This window comes from Pyxicephalus adspersus, chromosome 2 (assembly GCF_032062135.1).
Source record: "Pyxicephalus adspersus chromosome 2, UCB_Pads_2.0, whole genome shotgun sequence".
NCBI classification, from domain to species: domain Eukaryota; kingdom Metazoa; phylum Chordata; class Amphibia; order Anura; family Pyxicephalidae; genus Pyxicephalus; species Pyxicephalus adspersus.
In genome coordinates, this window is record NC_092859.1 from 147364221 (window position 1) to 147381910 (window position 17690).

General features: G+C 38.1%; 1 long non-coding RNA gene across 3 annotated transcripts in view; it reads right to left on the reverse strand.

Annotated features, from left to right (window-relative positions):
* The window catches only part of LOC140322209 (uncharacterized), a 70702-nt gene extending 54044 nt beyond the window's left edge, over window positions 1-16658 (reverse strand). Inside the window, exon 1 of one of the 3 annotated variants that reach the window (XR_011919171.1) lies at window positions 16043-16658. This is a non-coding gene — a long non-coding RNA (uncharacterized lncRNA). The remainder of the gene's footprint in view (window positions 1-16042) is intronic. The other 2 variants (XR_011919173.1, XR_011919172.1) reach the window with 2 other exon arrangements.
* Window positions 16659-17690: the final 1032 nt, after the last annotated feature.

Genomic DNA, 17690 nt, shown 5'->3' on the forward strand with positions numbered 1-17690 from the left:
AAGCATAGTTGATCTGCAGCCTTGAAATAAATGTCTGAACGGTTTTTAAAGAGAATGCTGGCATACAAGGTAACTACTTAGCATGTCAATTAATTCTCATAATTGAAACCAAAGCAGCCACAGACGTAGCTGGAAAGTTTGCAAATAAATAGTATCATTGCAACCAAAGAATACATAAAAAGCGTAAAAAATAATATGCTGCAACAGTAAAAAATATATAGAAATTTTAATTATAAATATGGATGGGTAATGTGTAAAAATCATTTGATAAAAAATGTATAGTCGTGTTAACAAAGCTTATTTTTACAAAATAGATATAATTAATGTTAGAAGTAAATTGAGAGAGTGTAACATGCTCATTTAATTTAGTATATTCAGTAGATCAGTATCACTCTAAAAGAACACCTCCGTTTGGAAAAAATTTTGTCTTCCTTACCCTGCACTCTTAAAGTGACAATCTATTTTACTGAAAGGATATTGGATACATGGAAAAAGGTTTCTCTGGCCCACTTCTTAGCTACCGATCTTTGCGTATGTTAAATGTCTGGTTCTCTTTTGTGCGTTGTGGATCCAACTGGCAGCCCCAATTTTACTTTGATGGAGGGGTTGGTGGATGAAACTACAGAGTGCAGTTAGAAATCAGCTTCTGGACCCAACACTCCCAGAAGTGTCGGATGCGGAGAAATGTGCAGGCAGCTCAGGCAGTGGAACTGGAAATTATTGAAAATCTTCCTATTCATGTTGCTGAGGCTAATGCTGACTTTTTTCCTTCACCTACTGATACTGGGGCATTGTTTAAACTAATGGCAGTTTTTTTTTCCAACCTACGGGGTATATTTAATGTGCGCTAACTGTGGAAATTTATATTCCAACTTATGGGGTAGAACTGTTTCCTTACACTGACGATGGGTGATATTTCGTTCATGCAAAAATGAAATGATTGTTTCCTTACACTGACACATCTGTGAAAAGTTTCCTTCAACTAATGCCAGGGTATTATTTTATCTCTAGCTGATATGGAGAGGGTATTTTATTTCTCGTTGACCTCATTATTGGCCCATTCTTCCCAACACTGATGTCCTTTTGATTTTTCCTCATCGACAAATAACGCCAGGGCATTTTATCTCCCACTAACCAATGATTTTTTCCATGCAGATATATTTTTTTTCTCTTAAGGTCTGTTACATAATCCTAAATACTGTACTATCAAAACTGTACTGTACATTTCATACTTCTGATTTACTGTGACCCCTATACTCAGGGGTGTAGTTGGGTGAGCACGGGTGGGAACGCCGTGCCCTCACTTTTTTCTAGAATGGGCACGCGTACCCACTCTTATTTTGCAAAGAATTCTTTGGTGGTCTGCGGCTCATGCCGGTCCATCAGTCCGCCCTCCTGCGGGGTTAGTAAAAGGACCCTGCTGGGGGGGGGCACTGGTCAGAGCCGCAGACCATGTCTCCTGAATTGAATTGCAATGGATTTGCAGGCTTAGGGAGGTGGCCGGGTTGCATCCCTGAACACAACCCGCCCACTCTCCCATCACAGGGAGTAGGCGGGTTCTTGTATCATGACGTCATTCTCGGGGAAGCTTCTTCCCCTTTGAGTGACACATAGGCAGGAGTGGGCCATGAATAGTACTGTGCCCCCTCTTCTTTTTTTATACGACTACACCCCTGCCTAAACCACGCACAGCATATCATCATGAGCAATGAGCCCAATGTTAAGGGGTCAATTTTTAACTAACCACTAACTTCAGGTGGAACTTTTTTTTTACTAACTATGAATGTAAAGAGCATTTCACAACTGACCGACTGACTACATTACCCATTTTCCACATGCATACACCAGACATGCATTCTGTACATTATGTTATATGTTAATACTCCAGAAGTATGAAAGCACAGGAGAAAAGTCATTTAGCCAAACTGAAGATTTATTAATGTTTATAAAAGGTGGTTTATGGTTTGAAACAAAAGCAGGACTCCTACTACTTTTATATTGACTTTCTGCAACTTTGAGTCTCTGCATCAGGGAATAATAGGCTAGAAAATACTATTCTATGGTTCTCATATATCTACCTCTGGGAACAGAAAAGGTAGCTCATTGTACCCTATATAATTATGAAATATTTTTTAAAATTCTGAAAGGTCTCATGCTTGTAAGTACAATATATTCCAAAATACAGTGTTGTAATAAAAGTAATAAAGTAGTAAAGTTGTAAAAAAGTAATAATAATATTAAATTCACCCAAACATACATATTTAGCAAAATAGAAGTAGGAGAAAAGAAGACAGCTGATCTTAAGTCAGCAGATGCAATAGTAATGTGACATTTTTAAACCCACCCAGTCTGTGGTTCTCACCAGCTAGTTCCCCTGCTGCTATGGGCATTCAAACAAGCTGTTATATCTATGGTTGACTTTAGAAGCAGCTTCATACATGATGTGCTAGTATAAGACAAACTTTTGTTTTACCTTACCTTACTGATCCAAATCCTCTTTCATTTGTGTTTCATATGCTCCCCCTCCCAGATGCTGCAGTTCACAGTGGGAGGGTTTAGTAACAGAGGCATTGCTGTCAATCAAGAAAGCAGTGGGTGGGAGTGGGTGTGACTTGTGGTTGATTGACAAGCTTCAGTTTTGTAAATCAGCAGTGATAATTCTGAAAGCCCCACCCCCCTATACATCATCTCATCCTGCTGCAGTGCACACACAGACAGCCTACATAAGCGGCAACTATGCTCTGAATTTATGAGCGATGCAGCATCCTTGTCACATCATCACACACTTGGCATCACCTTCGATTCTGCCCCCTCATTTACCCCCCATATTCAGAACATTTCCAGGTCCTGTCACTTTCACCTGAGCAATATCTCCAAAATCCGCCCCTACCTGTCCCCAGAGACCACCAAACTCCTTGTCCACGCTCTTATCATCTCTCATCTGGACTACTGTAACATCCTTCTCTCTGGTATTCCACTAACCCGACTCTCTCCTCTACAATCTATTATGAATGCTGCAGCCAGACTCATCCATCCTTCCCTCCGCTCCTCCTCCGCTGCCTCTCTTTGTAAATCTCATCATTGGCTTCTATTTCACCTTAGAATCAAATTCAAGCTCCTGTGCTTTGCTTTCTATTCCCTCCACAGTTCTTGCCTACTTACCTTTCTGACCTGACAGAACAATACTCCCCTAGCGGCTCTCTCCGCTCTTCCAATGACCTACTAATGACTTCCTCACTCCTAACCTCATCACATGCAGGGCTCCAAGACTTTTCTAGAGCCGCCCCAACTCTCTGGAATGGTCTTCCTCCTCCTATTCGGTTTCCTCCTACTTTCTGCTCATTTAAAGAGCACTCAAAACCCATTTTTTAGAACTTGTCTACCCGTCTTCTTCTGTCTTTTGAAACCGTCAATACTTCCCACCAATCCATATCTCCCGTCCTATTATGTGAGAATTCCCCCACTTCCTAGATTGTGAGCTCTTTGGAGCAGGGTCCTCTTCTCCTCACGTGTCACTGTCTGTATCTGTCTTTTGCAACCTCTATTTATTGTACAGTGCTGCGTAATATGTTTGCGCTATATAAATCCTGTTTATTATTAATAATATTAAAAATAATAACTATTTATGTGACTGCCAGGGTAGGTGCACAGAGGAATATTATAGAGGAGCCAAACATTTTTTTTACCTCTAGGGGAATCCCTGCTAAAACCAATTCATAAGGTGTTAGTGGTAAAAATGACCCCTACTTTGCTGGTCAGTGGGAAGAATGTTCCACTTACAATTATGTTCTGTTCTGGTGGAATGCTGCTGACTCTGCAGTAGTGTTTGCTCACATACTATTCAGGCCCAGGGGAACCACTGGAGGAAATATAAGGTTCAATGGCAAAATGGTAAAAAACATATGCAAAAGAGTGTCACTTATGTGACAGCTCATTGAATGAGGGCTTGGTCTGCTGACATCACATCCAAGATGGCGACACCAAGCAGCAATCTCGTGGCTTTTCAATGTCTAATGAAATGTTAGAATAACATATATTATTATGGGATAATTGTTTCTGAAATGTCTAGTCTGGCAGTGATTTTACCCTGGGTAGCCCCAAACACTATATCTGAATTTTTGGGAACATTATAATTAATCAGATGTTTAAATGACTGGATCATAATCCCATCTCATGCCAATGAGTAGCAGATCTCTGCCAGTTTGTACCAGTGCTAAATGATGGCTCCTCCAACTGTGCAAAAGAGTGCAGCCCTCAAAATGTGTTTGCACATCAACCAAAACAGGTCAGATCACAGTGGGCCCTGTGGCACTAAACGTATTTCATGGCAGAATGCTGCTGTTGGGGACCATTGTATGACTGTCTAAAAACTTTTGATTAGTCCTTTTCACACATTTAGTTTGAGTAAAAATACTGTATTCATTTTCATGCATGTTGCTTTTTGTAATTTTTTTTTGCATTTTACATTGATATGCACGCACATCTTTTTGTTCATACACTATAAGAAAGCAATGCCATTTTTTTTATTGGCAAACACCCTGACGGAACCAAATGTGAGAAAAGTGAGCTTTGAATTGGGCATTAACATATATAAATGCACAAAAAAGAATCTTCTATATTTAAAATCATACTAAACTACAGTGCAAATGTATTAACTAGCCACATTGCTGTGATATATATTCCTAATTAATATGTATTTGATCCAGTAGCACACATGCATTTTACTGCAGACCATCACACACCTATTATATGTATACAAGTGCATGAAAGACTGTGCTATACGAACATCTCAGGCAGGTAAATGATTGTGTATATTCAAGCAAATACAAAATAATAATACCAATGGATGAATGGTCATTTTTTATTATTCTATACCAAAAAGAGGAGCTTGTGGAGAAGTCCAACCATATATATTTATCTGTAAGGGTCACACATGGGCGCTGCATGATTCAGAGCAGACATTTCAAAAAAGAATATTATTATCTTGGAGTATATCAAGTATATAGACACGCATCCTAAAAAAAGGTTCATACCTAAGAAGCCTTTCCTTCAGTTTCATTCATACACCTACAACTTTCTTGTTTATTTTTACCTTCCCTCTTTCATGCTTATACTCAAAACTCCTTTTTTATCCTTTTTTTTCTTTTATTTTATTCAAACAATGCCACTCCCCATATTACCCTGATCTCTCTCCCTCTTTTTCCTTTTTCTTTTCCTACAATATTATCTCTCTCCGTCTCTCTGTACCATTTTCCCACTCTTTCTTTTATTCTCACAGTAAAATGGTTTTCTTTCTTTCTTTCTTTCTTTTCTTTCTTTCTTTCTTTCTTTCTTTCTTTCTTTCTTTCTTTCTTTCTTTCTTTCTTTCTTTCTTTCGCCTCCTTTCTCCCTCTCTTTTACCCTCTGTATTTATTTTTTTACACTCCTCTTACTTTTCTCCATATTCCAATTTTTGGTTCACCTTTTTTTAATGCATTGTATGTGTGATTCCGAAAAATTTGCAATGTTAAGTAAAAGATTTATTTATTTTGCACAATGGACATACATGTATATTTTTAGGCAAACCCAGAATTAGCAATCTAGTGACTCACCTGATTTGCAAATCAATTTACTCATTAATATGATTATTCCCATCATCAGCAGTCTCACAGATGGTTTAGTTAAAAGATCTGTTTTTTTTTATTTTAACTTATTCTGATCAGGAGTTAGGTGTGAAAACAGATTTGCTAAGCTAGCAAAAATAGTCATAACCGGCTGCATGGCTATGCAGATGAATCAGAAAATTCACAATTCGCTGACTTGTGAAGGTGTTTGCTCTTCACTGCTTATTATTAGCATAATTACTAAAACTAACCATCACTTTCTCCCTCATTCACACATCTTTCTCCTTTACTTTTTCATTCCAACAGTAATATCCACCCCCTTCCCAACCTATTCTTTCTGTCGCTCTCTCTTTCTCTATCTTTCTTTCCAAAAACATTTCTTTTTCTTTTCATATTCTTGCACTTGGCTCAATAATGGATGACACATAACCTTCCTTAAGTGGCGGGTAAATTTAAAACTGTCCAATGAGATTTTAAAAATATTCTTGTGTTAAAGCTTTGTGAAATAAGTCTGCTTATATATTTTTCTCCTATCCACACAAATTAGAACAATAAATCATTTGTCCTTACATTTGTTTGTTCTAGTATTGTAACTGATGTACAATGATGTCATGGCAGCTCCTTAGTCCCCACAATGTGCGATCATTCACATTGGTTGGTAAAGATCATCTCATGGTGTTGATGGGAAATGTGGGGACATAGGAGCTGCCATGGCATCATTGTATATCAGTTACAATACTAGAACAAACAAATGTAAGGACAAATTATTTGTTGGTGCAATGTTTTCTTGCAATTATGCAATTTTTTTTTTTGCACACAAAATTAAAAAAAATTTGGGGAAAGTTTAAGACAACTTTATGGTATTGGGTTAAAAATGACCTCATCTATGACCAACTATATTCATATTTTTTTTACATCTAATTCCTTCTTTGACATGTCTCTTTCTTTCTTTCCAACACCCCCATCCACCTCTTTCCCATTAACACCTTCCTGTTCTTACCTATAAATCCAAATTTTTATTTTCATGGGGAATGTGTCCCAGTTTTCCATATTTTGACCCCATGCCTTTGCAGACTCTTCAGCTAGGAGAACTCCTCTTTCCTGCTTTTAATATTGACTTGTATATACAGAACAAGATCAGTTGGGGTTCTAAAAACCTTGCTGCAGAACAATGGGGCTCTTAATTCCTGACCACAAATTAACCTTATGCCATTTTAAACAGCATGTGGTCAGCCACAACCAAAGAATCACATTCTTTATTTTTGACTATTATATGAAAAATGTTGAATCAATCAGATTAATCATATTTTTGACCATAGTTATGATCAATATTTGAACAGAATGAAACCACTTTTTGTATTACAATCGACATTCCAAAAAAATATTTTAAAATTGATCGGAATCAGAACCGTTTTTTCGACAAGTGGTTTGTTTTTTCACAATTCTGACGTTTTGTTAACCATGGTCAAAACTACATTTTGTGGTGCAATTGATATTTCTAGATATAATGGTAAAATAAATCAAAATTCAGATATTTCCTTTAAGCATTGAATGATACCAAATATTAACAATATTACCAAATATTACCACTTACCAAATTACCAAAGATGATATTATCAATTAAAAAGGCCAAAAATGAAAAATCACATGGCATATCATTCCAGCAAGAATTTACAACACACCATAAGAACGACTAAGCATGGTATTAAATCAACATCTGCCAGTCTAATACAAAGCAAACAACCCCTAAAAATCTTCTATGGAAGAGATAGAAAATCATGTCTATATCACAAACCTATACTGGAATGTGGCGGAATGCACTGTGCTACATTTCACCACTCACATGCCACAAATGAGGATTATTTTTAGAAAAGAGGACCTGTAATGTTAATGGTGTATCTGCACCAGTACAAAGCAGGTTGTGATCAGATTTCTGATTTAGTGTATACTGATGTCCTTTAATATGTTACAGCAATCTGCATGAGAAAGGAATAAAAAGATAAAGAAAATAACGTGATGAACAGGATAATTCCCCAAGCAAGCATTGGATGTTTATACACACACCTATATAAGCAATATAAATACAAATAAATATATATATAAAATATATATGAACATATATATATATATATATATATATAAATTTTAACCCACTGAAATACATATTTAAATAATTACATTTAAAATGTTGCATAATCCGAATTGCTATATTCACATACAATAAGAAAAAGAATAATTTTTCCTTAAACACTATAAAATTGCACAGCTCAATTGATTTCCTTTCACTTATTAATCCAGCAGAATACATAAAATCCATAAAAATACATGTATTTCTGAAAGCAGATGCAGGGACAAAGCCACGAGTTTGCTATGGGAAAGATAAAAACGTTGCAAATATAATTTTCGTTTCCCTATTTGATTAAACATTTGAAATGATCTCTTTCTCACTACTAACAGTGTAAAAAAATTGATTGAAGATTTTTAATAGTAACAACATAGACACAAAATAACCAGCCCATAAAAGCAGCCTTTAATGGAGTTTTTGAAGTATTAAAAGGGAAAAAAATCAGGATCTCAGGAGAAAACATAAAGGGCTTATTGACGGTCCCAATAACAAAAATGTGTTTTCTTAATAAAGTAGCATTGATTGCACTTTTAAATACCTTCTTTCATTAGGAAAGGCTGGTTTGTTTAACAATCAGCTGGGCTGGAATAGGAGGTATTGTGTTTCCATAAATTGTATTGTGGATTTGGTTAGTGTAGGCTGTCAGGGGATGAAGCATTTTGCTAAATAATAAGTGCTAAGTACCTTGTATAAATGCATGTAGTGTTTATTCACCGTCAGGTACTGTGCAGAATGTGGGGGACCTTGTGAATTGTGTGCAAGGAGAGTCCTTCAAGCAGCAGGTGCTGCAGGCAACACAAGTGTGTTAATGGGAGGTTAGGCTGAGAGACACACATATGCATCAAGCCTTTTGTTCTACATTTCAGGCCAACTCCACTCCAATGAATGTCTTATACCTTTAAAGAAGCTCCCTTAATTGGCAGGGAATTAACACAAAAAATCTCAAACTGGACTGTTCAATACAGCGCTGACAAAGAGGCAATGCAAGCAATGTGAATGAATCTGGGGTCCCCAGGAACCAGGCATGTCAGATTTATATATATATACAGTATATACACAGACAGGTACAAGAATAACAGGAGCATAATGTTCCCAACCAACACCGATCTACTCTATGAAAAATATTAAGCCATTTAAGACTGGCACTGTTCTGCTTTCATTTATTTACACCAAATATACAGGCTAGAATTTCTTCATATGGGTATTTATATCTCTACTTCTCTCCCTCCTTTTCATTTTCTTATACAACTTATTTCAGATCTATCTATCTATCTATCTATCTATCTATCAAACTTTCTTTTTCTTTCTTTCTTTCTTTCTTTCTTTCTTTCTTTCTTTCTTTCTTTCTTTCTTTCTTTCTTTCTTTCTGTCTTTCCTTTTTTTCTTTCTTTCCCCTCTCTCACTCTCCCTGCCTCCTTCTCTTTCTCATCTCTCATTTAAATCCCCTCCTTTTTTTATATATTTCTATTGTCACCCTATATCTTAATAGCTTTCTCTCTCTTTCTCCTTTTCTCTATCTTTATTTCCTATTTTCCCCATCTCTCTCTCTCTCTCTCTCTCTCTCTCTCTCTCTCTTTTCTCTTTTTTTCCTCTTTCTCTATCTATCTTCTCCTGTTTTCCTATGTTTATATCTCATCTCTCCCTCTCTCTCGTTCTTTTTTATTTATTTCTTTTTCTTTCTCTCTTTCTCTATCTCTCTTCTCCTTTTTTCCTATCTATATATCTTATGTATCTCCCCCTGTCTCTCTGTCTCTTCCTCTGAAATAGAGGGAAAAAAGAGAGGAAGAAACCCTATTAATATATCACACACACACCAATATATACCTTCTCTCACAATATATGTATCTGTATAGAGATAGAATGTTCTCCTGTTTCTCTGACTACATATAAGATATGAATACAATGAGATACATTTGTATACAATATTATATACCAGGTGCAGATCCCTCCATATAGATCATAGAGCTCTATATGATCAGTTAGTGCAGATGAGTCTCAGCCCAGTGCCAGCAATGTACATAGATGTTATTGGGTACACAGCAGCCTGGTGATCAGATCCTCCATCAGTCCGGCAGTTACAGGGTTAATGCCCCCTTCCCCTCTGCCCTGGTTAAATCTTTATATTTCGGGCACACAGCTTGCTTATGGAATGGGCACTGCTGGTCACATCCCTGGCATGACAGATGCAGCTTGGGGTGCTGCTATTATTATTAAACTGTACACATGGATTTCCCCCCTGCAAGTATATGTCACCCACATGGGCAGTGGCGGATTGCTTGTTTTTTGTTTTTTGTTTTTTTTCTGCACATCGTCCTGTACTGATTGCAATGTAATACCCACAGCAATATTAGGGCTGGCTGATCCCTTCATATTGTGCATGCTTGTGATTATATACAACATCCAGCACTACATAACGTCGTGGGTATCATTCAGCCTCTACAAAATGGCTGCTATCTGCAAAATGGAATTTGCTGTCCACATGATTGTTTTTCCAGAGTGACAACGACCTTCACCTGCAACCTGACCCCCATGTGCAGGTGTCACGTACAGGCTGGATGAATGTCATTAGGCACTGCATGTGATCACACCTTATTAACCATCTGTGGGCTGTTAGGGCACACTGATAGGGAATAATTCCATGCCATGTTAGAAGAAATAATATTTTTCCTAAACACTGAATATTGCTACTGAATGGTCAGCCTTTTGGTGCCGATAACGAACGATGCTACCTGCTAATTACCGATCCTGGGAATAAAGGGGTGCAGTACACACAACTGACCAGAGGGGGCACCAGAGAGTAATGCCAAGGCACAGCTTGTATAGGTGGATGGGAAATGCAAGCACAGGGACAGAGCTGTCAGTACCTTTTGCTTCTTTATTATTTAGCTATCATATATCAGATCTGACTTATAAAATGTATATGGTATAATATGCCCTATTATATTACATGTTCATAATTTTCTGTATCATAGTAAATGCCACCCTGACCAACACCAGAGAATACAATACAATACAATATCCCCCATTTCCTGGCAGCTTTTAATATACCTGGTGGGTGCAGCAAACATTATAAGCTTGAATGACCTTGCTTCTATATTCCAGCACATGCTATAGTACACACTGTGCATAGTACATAGGCTTTTAAAATGTGGCCTTTTCATATAGTATCAGACATTTGCCAAGAAATGTATCATACAAGCTGAATACAGAGTGCTCTTTGTTATGTTGTTAGCAGGATCAGTTCAGCAACATCCATGATTGCCACAATGTTTTTGTGTGAAAGTATTGTTCAAAAGGAATGGTTAAAGCACTGTGGATGATGGTCACAGGCAGAAATCATGCAAAGAAATATTTAATTTCCAAAATTCATGGGAAAGTCACTTAATTGCCACATTAAATTTTAGGTTTTCTAAATTAGTCTTTCTCAACTTTTTATAGTTTCCATGTTTTTGGCAACCCATGCAACCAGTGGAGAATAATGAAACGTGCATTGGTGGTTAGTTGGATGCATGCCTGGAACAAATGCCACCCCTATTCCACTGGTATCATGCCGTTGGCTCTGCCAAGTGACTTTATTTCTAGATTTTTGCAGGCACAAATAATCCCATTAGAGGCAAATCATTTAGAGCTCAAGGAACCCTGATTAGGAATAAGTGATCACAAAAATTAGGGATTACACCATCTGTATTTGCTACATTTAAAGGTGTACTGGTGGTACAAAGGTACATGACAATGCCGAAATGTTATTGCCACTGTGCCAGGGCTGTGTGCAAAATATGGCAATGTCTGGTCATCTCTTCACATTATGAAGGAGTGTGACAAAGTCAGAGCCATATTGCTATGAAATCTCACCGTCATACTATACCATGGCTTTGGCTCTGCCGAGTGACTTTGCAGGCACCAACAAATAGGGGGTCAGTCATTCAGTACTCAAGAAACCACCGCTAAAAGAACCCTGGTTGACAATGACTAGTGTAAAATAATAAAAGAAATCCAAATTACGATGTAATCAACCATCTGTGCATGCTTTTTAAAAATGTCTACCAATGGGACAAGGATACCTGGCAAAGCTCAGATGTTCTTGCTACAGTTCTAGGGTTAAGGCACATTTGTGTGCATAACAAAAGCATGACAATTTCTTGTTATGGCTTTATAAAAGAAAGTCACGAATCGTAACAAAAAAAAACATATCAATGAAATCTCTCCATCACTGTACAACATGGCTCTGCCAAGTGGCTATATCTCTGGACCTTTGCAGGCACCATCCAATGGGAGGTCAATTATTATTATGCAGTATTTATATAGCACCTTTATATTACACAGCACTGTACAAAGTCCATAATGTCACTAGGTGTCCCTCAAAGGAGCTCACTATCTAATCTCCCTACCATAGTCATATGTCAATAATACAATCTAGGGTCAATTTTGGGGAGAAGCCAATTAACCTCACTGCTTGTTTTTGGGATGTGGGAGAAAACTGGAGTACCCGGTGGAAACCCTCACAAACACAGGGAGAACCTGCAAACTCCATGCAGATAGTGTCCTGGCCGAGATTGGAACCCGGGACCCAGCGCTGCAAAGGCCAGAGTGCTAACCCTTGAGCCACCAGGGTGCCCATGGTCAATAATCTAGAGTTCAAAGGTTCGCCTTTAAAGGAGATCTGGAAATGAAATGTTTCCATCATGGTACAACATGGCACTGCCAGATGGCTTTATCTGTGAAACTTTGTAGGCACCAACAAATGGGAGGTTAATCGCCCAGATTTGTCTCTGGAAGAACCCTGGTTGATAATGACTATTCTAAAATGAACGCAGTTCTGATCTGATTCACTACATGTGGTTGCAATATTGAAATGTTGGGCTAGGATAACCCATATTGATGAGATGTGTATTGCCACAGTACCAGGGTTTTAATTGTTCAGTGATATTTGTGTGCACAACATGTGTGGTCTAAGATCATCCCTACCTTTGACAAAATAAATAGGAGACGACAATTGTGTCAAACAAAAAAGTCATACTGCTAAGAAATCTGTCCATCATGGTACAGCATGACAATGCCAGGTTCCTTTATCTCTGGTACTTTGCTTGCCCTATCACATAAGGCCAGTCATCCAGAGCTCAAGGATCCATCTCTAGAGGGACCCTGATCCAAAACAACTGGTATAAAAGGATCTAAGACAACACAGTTCTGATGTGATCCACCACATGTGGTTGCAATAATAAAATGGGCTAAGGTATCTAGTAATGATAAGATGTGTATTGCCACAGTGCCAGGGTTGCCAGGGCTCAGTCACATTTATGTGCAACATATCTGGTCTAAGATCATCTCTTCCTATGACAATATAAAGAAGAGACATCCATTGTAGCAAATATAAAAAGCCATATTGCTAAGAAAATTTCTCCATCATGGTACAATCATGGCTCTGTCTTTATATCTGGATCTTTTAAGACACTATTTTATAGGAGGATAATCATCTGGATCTTCTGGAACTCTCCATAGAAGAACCCTGGACCAAAAGGACTAGTATAAAAAGATGACAAAACAGTTCTGAAGTGATCCCCCACACGTGGTTGCATTAATGAAATGTTGGGCTAGGGTACCTGGTAATGATGAGGTGTGTATTGCCATGGTGCCAGGGCCTGCCAAATTTATGTGCAACATATGTGGTCTAAGATCATCTCTTCCTATGACAATAAAAAGAAGAGTGATCAATTGTGGCAAAAATAAAAAGCCACATTGCTAAGAATATTATCTATTAAGGTACAACATGGCTCTGCCAGGTGACTTTATCTCTGGAACTTTTCATGCACTATTATATAGGAGGTTAATCATCTGGAGCTTCCCTAGAAGAACCCTGGACCAAAATGACTAGTATAAAAAGATCTATGACAACACAATTCTGATTTTATCCAACACATGTGGTTGCATTATTAAAATGTTTGGCTAGGGTACCTGGTAATGATGAGGTGTGTATTGCTACAGTGCCAGGGTTCCGTTACATTTGTTTGCACAACATGTCTGGTCTAAGATCATCTCTTCTTTTGACAATATAATGATTATAATTATTATGAATATATATTATTATATAATATAATATTATGATTATATAATTGTGATTAACCAAAAAGTCATATTGCTATGAAATGTGTCAATCATGGGTACAACATGGCTATGCTAAGTGACATTATCTCTGGAACTTTTTAGGCACTATTACATATAACGTTAATCATCTGGAGCTTCTTGAACCATCTCTAGAATCCTAGACTAGAATGACTAGTATAAAAGGATCAAAGACAACACAGTGATCAGCCACATGCAATAATAAAATGTTGGGCTAGGGTACCTGGTAATGCTGTTATGTGTATTGCCACAGTGCCAGGGTTCAGTCACATTTGTGTGCAACATGTCTGGTCTAAGATCACCTCTTCCCTTGACAATACAAAGGAGAAACAGCAAATGTGGCAAACAAAAAAAGCCATATTGCTTTGAAATTTCTCCATCATGGTACAACATGGCTATGCCAGGTGACTTTAAATCTGGAAATATACATGCACTATTACGTAGGAGATTATTAATCTGGAGCTTCTGGAACTAGAAAAAACCCTCGACCATAATGACTTGTATTAAAGGATCAAAAATAACACAGTTTTGATGTGATCCACCACATGTGGTTGCAATTACAATGTTAGACTAGGGTACCTAGTAATGCTGAGATGTGTATTGCTACAATGCCAGGGTTGCCAGGGCTCGGCTTTGTATGTGCAATATGTCTGGTCCAAGATAATCTCTTCCTATGATAATACAAAGGAGAAACAGCAATTGTGGCAAACATAAAAGCCATATCACTATAAAATATCTCCATCATGGTACAACATGGCTATGCCAGGTGACTTTATATCTGGAAGTTTGCAGGTACTATCACACAGGAGGTCAGAATCCATCCCTGATTCAGAATAACTAAAAGACAACCATTTTGTTTGGAACCATCACATGTGGTTTAATTATTAAAATGTTGGGCTAAGGTACCTGGTAATGCTGAGATGTATATTGCCCAAGTGCCAGGGTTAGATTTGTGTGCACAACATGTCTGGTTTAAAATCATCTCTTCCTAGGACAATATGAGAGATAACAATTGTGACAAACAAAAAAAGCCACATTGCTATGAAATCTCTCCACCATGGTACAACATGGCTTTGCCAAGTGATTTTATCTTCTAGAATTGCAGGGACCATCACATGGAGGGTCAATTACCCAGAGCTCAAGGTTCTGTCTCTGGAGGATAAAAATGAATTGGTAAACAGATCTAACAAAATAAAAAAAATCTAACGTGACCCACCATATGTGGCTGCCATATTAAAAAGTGTACCAGTGGTGTAAGGGTACCTAGAAATGCCTGGACATGCCAAGGCTCACATTTGTGTGCACAACATAATCAATGTCTGGTCTAGGGTCACTTGTTCTGACATTATAAAAGAGAGACAGCAATTGTGACAAACAAGAAAAACCATATTGCTATGAAATCCCTCCATCATGGTACAACATGGCCTTTGTAACTGGACCGTGCGGATTCTGAACGTTGCTAGGCAACAGGCCATGCACAACTAGAACACAGCAGCAGAGAAAGAATTGTAAGTCCTCATGCAAGGAGAGATCTACATATTCAAATCTTCCTCAGATGACCAATTAATCAAAGGCTGGATCCAAGAAGGGTTAAAGTATTCTCTGGAAACCTCAGAGAAACTGCCATTTCTGCCATGGCATTTGATAGCTGTACATATTGAAACAGTTCTGTTTTCCAAAAAGTGCCAATCAGACATTATGGATGGTTAAATCTGAGTAATCCAAATGTCCTAATCATTAGAAACAATGGACCCATTCCTGCAATATATATTTGCCTCCCTGTGGGATGCAATCCATGGAGCTTAGTTATGATTAAACAAAGCTAAAGTGTTGTTTAAATATTAAAGAATATTTTGCTCCAGCAAATGCAATTAGCGGAACACTTGGAATGACTTGCAGCATGTAGGTCCTCATTATGATCTACAATTGTGCAAGATGATGACAACATCAGCCTTCTCTATTCCACAGGGATAGCAAGTAAACTTCAAATCCTAGCTATATTGCTTCTATGTAGCACCATGTCACTAGGAGTCAAAGGTCACTTCCTACTTATAACACCATCTACAATAGGTTTGTAGGGGGTCACCCTTCCCCCTCCCAGCTCAAGCATTCCAAGTCTTTCATTCCCAGAAACATTTGCACGCCAATGGATATAAGTGTGTAACAAGAGCAATAATAAAATATTGCCACTTACCTGCTTTCCTATGATCAATGAAAGCAAATTGTTCCTAGTATGGAGCCCATTGCATGAAGTCATAGTAGGCTTTCCATCCATGTTGATGGCCAATGTTGGAGATGTCCTCAATGACATTTAAACATGGAAGGCTGGAATGCTGTAGCTAGCAGTGTGATGCCTCCTCCAGCCACTGATTTGTATCTTAGACAGACATCTAATACAGTGAAATATGTATGCAAGAAGGGAGTTATTGGAGGGCTAAGATTGTAAGAGTTTGCAGTCAGACAAGCTTAACAGTGCCAAGTACAGAAGTAGGTATAAAGAGCAATTGTTGGAGGAAACAAAAGAAATGGGAGGAAAGGAGCTGAGATTCCTGGGCAAAGCCCGCAAACTTGCACTTGAACTTGAATCTAGGTCTATGTCTGCCACCCTGCAGAATAAATGGGATCTGTCCCGCCAGCACACATTAAATCATGTCAGCCCTTGGCCATTGAAGGTTGTTGCTAAGAGAATGATCAGAGTAAATGGAGACTTTCACACAACTGAGTGTGCCAGGACATCAAAATGTCCAGATGCATTCCATTTATTTATTTCCTCTTTTCAACACTTTTTTTCTCTCTCTTTTATTTTCTTTGACTGTTCCAAGGTTGAGTTAACCCATTCCATGCCTTATTAGCTTGCAGAGCCTGTGGCCACTGGGGACATTTCCCTTACAGAAGGCCTGTCTTCTGAGGGCTCTTGTCATGACTAATGTTGTGCTTTGGAGGGCAGGGATTGTCTGGGTTTGGGGATCCCTCAGCACTGGAGAGTTTTCTCACAGTCTGCCCACCAGACAGGATTCTCTTCACGTCCCCAGTCTGCTATTCAGCACTTAATTAAACGCTAATGGCAGCTGTGGATGAGGTCACCCGAGACAGCTTTTCTCACACATTTTTCATGCAAATCTGCCAAACTCAAAACAAATTTGAATAAAACGCCCTTTGTGCTGGCACTGTATGGACTGCCTTGTGTTTTCCCAAGGCCATTATGTCCATCTCAACAGGCTCAGAAACTTTGCTTTGCAACCAGAGAACGGATCCTGATTGTTACAAGCAAGCTCCTTTCCTCAGGAAAGAAAATATTGTCTATCCTCCCAACATTGTAATGCTTCAATACTATGGCTACCAAGAAGAGCAAGGTAGCTGCCTTTAGAAATTCGTACATTTTAAATGATCCTTTAAAAAATGGGGGATTGTTAGTAAAGAGATCCAAACAACCAACCGGAAGAAAAAATATGAATAATACTTTTTGTCTTCTACTTTTTTTTTATTGTACTACACATTTTGTTTTGCCATTTTATGTTGATCATATACAATACCCACCTGGGAACAGGGCTGCATTTAGACATCATGTTGTCCCAGGCTGACCTAGGGTATTGACACCTTTTATATATAATATATATATTTTATGTAAAAGCGTCATCCCTTATAGTATATTGGTTTTATTTAATGCTATTAATTCCCAACTACATATTAAAGCATACCTAAACTCAGAAATTTCACTTTACATAAAGGGATAGACAAGCCTTTGATGTAAGGTAAAAATGCAGTTTGTTTGTTTTTTAAGTGCAAAACTCCCAAAAAGTTTGCAGCATCGCCCCCTAATGCATGGGAACGCAAAGCCTCCC